At 46.6% G+C, this 3394-nt stretch overlaps 1 pseudogene; it reads left to right on the top strand.

The window, feature by feature from the left end:
* The first annotated feature begins 950 nt into the window (after positions 1-950).
* Positions 951-2629, top strand: LOC125414546 (zinc finger protein Pegasus pseudogene; annotated as a pseudogene).
* Positions 2630-3394: the final 765 nt, after the last annotated feature.

Raw genomic sequence — 3394 nt, 5'->3', positions numbered from 1 at the left:
TGTAAGTTGCCTCTGAGAACAATAAAGGAGGCATTTAGCATTCTTGCTTGTATCAAGGATGACCTGTGTCTGCATCTCTGTCTCTCTCTGTGTCTCTATGTGTTTTTAAGTCTCCAGCTTAGTTCCCAGCTCGTGCAACTGGTCCCATAGTGACACAGGAGCTACAGGGCCATTTCGGATCTTTACAGTGGCACTCCACAGTGACAGGTTGGAGATGGAAAGTCATGCATACGTCTCTACATGAAGTTAACATCTGTGCCTAAACAAACTACACAGCATGCTGGGCCCTCATATGCCAGGAGTCAGAGCTCACTATGCTGGGTCCTTGCTTAGTTTCTAAGCCCTGCATGAATGTAGGTGGATGAAATTTGAATGTGGTCATGAATGCTCTTGATTTGAGTACTTTTATTTAGCAGAACTTAATGAACTGGATTAAAAAACAAAACTTTTTCTCATATGAAAGTTCCGAAATAGAGTTTAATTATTACTGTTTTTCAGATCTCTTCACCCTTCCCCCACCCACAAATAAAGGTTATTTTAGGGCCTTAAACATAAAAGGCACAAACACACAACTACCAGTTTCCATTCTTTCCACAAGAACATGATGGAAAGTAATTTTCACAAAAGGTGTAAACAATAAATACAGAAACTAAAAGAATAGAAGGGGCAAAAGCAGACAAAGTCACTGTCATTTTAGGAGCTGCAAGCAAAATGGGAGGAAGGTAGCTGAGTTCATTTTTGGACTGAGCATCAAGAAGTGAGACACTTGGAGCCCCAGGCATGAGAGAAGATAGCAGGTAGGAATGGTCCAAACGAGATTCAGAGTTTATATGCAGCATGGCCCATACCGACTTTCATCTCTCCATACCAGTGACCAGGTCGCCCAGCCCTGCAGAGGTCTACGTGGGCAAGGTGTGGCTGTGAACCAAGAATCCTGACTCTGTGATGCCAGGAGCTAAATGTTCTGGGATGGAAATACAGACGACGTCATGTTACAACCAAACACAGTTTGCCCGTCCCTAATGTTTTCCCACGTGGCCGCTTTTCATCCCCGTCTTGCACATGCACGGCTTGTGATGCAGGCAAAGTGGCAGGCGCGAAGCACGTGGCCTCTAAAGCCCCGCCCTCTCCTCACCAGCATCCACACTCTCGCGAGACTTTGGTGTGCAGCCCAGGACAGGAAGAGATGTGCTCGGCCACCATGGTGGGCGACGGCTGAGCGGAGCCAGGCCTTGGGAATTTTACTGTATATGAGCAGAAGGAGATGGCGGAGAAGAGGGTGGAGCCACAGGACTTCCTGAAGAACTTCCGGGAGTACCTGAGCCAGCAGACCCGCCAGGTGAACGAGCTGGCCTGGGACCTGGCCGAGCAAGCCCGTGACCCCTGCCTCCCCAGCCTCCCCGGCGATGGTGATGCCCTGGATGGGAGCCCCCCGGTGCTGATGCTGGACGACTTGGGGAGGACCTTGGATGGGAAGCTTCAGTGCCCGTACTGCAGCTATGCCAGCGAGAGAGCTGAGCGGCTGTTGGAGCACACTAGAATCCACACGGGCGAGAAACCGCACCGGTGTCACCTCTGCCCCTTCGCCTCGGCTTACAAGCGCTACCTCGAGGCCCACATGCGGTCACACACCGGAGAGAAGCCGTACAAATGCGAGCTGTGTGCGTACCGCTGCAATTACAGAAGCAACCTGTCGCACCATCAAAGGCGCAGGCATAATTTGTTATCGCTTACAGGGCCCAGGGCCTCTTTAAGCAGTGTGAAAATGTGGGGGGGCTTGCAGAATAAAAGCAGTGTAGCAGGTGGCAAAGGAAGGATGCTCATCGCCCTAGGTCCACCTTCTGGGGTCGTTCAGAAACCAGACTACCTGAGCGATTTTCCCCACAAGATCCTAGATGTTCAGAATGATCTCTTTGACAGTATGGATAAACCTTCACTTTATGCACTGCCAAGGGACCCCGAGGAGCTCTTGCTACTGGACAATCCCTTGAATCAGATGTCTGCTCTAGCAAGACACTTGTCTAGCTTGCCACCTGAAAACCAAAACCGCGTCTCAGCTGATGTAGACTTCAGCCTCGATGAAAATCCTTTCATGATCCAACAGCCCTCTGCCCAAGGGAGTGTCCCTCAGAGCTCCCCCATGGTCCTGGAGTCTCATCCATCATCATTTAGTCACAGAGACGGCAGTCCGTTTGCAGGGCCCAGCATCCAGCCGAGTGGCCGCACCACCAGCACCTCCATCCTTGGAAACAGCCAGCCAAGCACTCCGGCCCTAACCTTGCTGGCGGAGGACCCTCAGCTCCTTCACCACTGCCAGCACTGTGACACATACTTTGCCGACAATGTCCTTTACACTATTCATATGGGATGCCATGGGTACGATAGTCCTTTTCGTTGTAACGTATGTGGATACAATTGTAAAAACAAGTACGATTTTGCCTGTCATTTTGCAAGAGGCCAGCATAACTAGAGCTGAGAACAACCAACCTTATCTTTACCCAGTTTAGCCTTTTTGGGTGGTTAGAGTTTGCTTTTGTTACTCCTGGTAGGGCATTTTCTAATTTAAAGTTTATATTGTAAGATATGAATCTGATGGAGGAAACTGCTGCCCACCCCCGTATTCTCTCTCCCTCCCTGCCCCCCCCCTTTTAAATAAAACTTGATCTGGTCAAGGTTCAATCATAATTTTAGCAGGTGTTTAGTTAAATTTTCCTTCCTTATGGCTCTTTTGACTTTAAGGATTATTTACACTCTTGGTATTTCTAATCTTCATTGCTTTTAGTTATTATTTCTGTCATATTTCAAACCAGTAGAATAATTTTTCCTCGGTAAATCCGACACACCTTATTTCTGTGCTGACAGTAACTTTGAAGTTGCCATTAGTTGGTGCTATCTAGTTCCTATACTTCAATCAGACTAGCTGTTTCCTTTCACCTGGAAACCGTAAGGTTGTTTTAGTGTAGTAACTGTTTTTTTCTTCTACATAGGGAATATAAAACAATTTTTTGAAGTTATAAAAATAGGTGAAAGTTCTGAAAAAGAAATGAAACATAGGACCAAGTTTCCTTTAGCTTAAATTGTTCAGTTTTTATAGTACCTATGGAGTCGGTGTCTAATGTAGATATGTTAATAACCCATTGAGCTCTAGTGCCTCACACTTATTTTTTAAAGCCAGAGGGGGAAAAGGAAGCAAGGTATTTTTGTGCAGCTTGTGTTTCTTTGTGCAATTTAAGTTTTTCAGTTAAATTCTTAATTGAGACACGACTGGTGTTAGTTGAGATTGGTAACTGTAGTTAGATTCTGTGATGCCTATTCTTTCGATGACCCCCCCCAAAAAAAAGTATAAAGGAATTCATCCATTTTAAAATGCAGCCATTCCCTAGCCCCTTCAAGG

The sequence above is a fragment of the Myodes glareolus genome, chromosome 23 (assembly GCF_982192425.1).
Source record: "Myodes glareolus chromosome 23, mMyoGla1.1, whole genome shotgun sequence".
NCBI classification, from domain to species: Eukaryota; Metazoa; Chordata; class Mammalia; order Rodentia; family Cricetidae; genus Myodes; species Myodes glareolus.
Note: the sequence above shows the minus strand (reverse complement) of the source record. Positions and strands in the feature narration are given on the sequence as shown.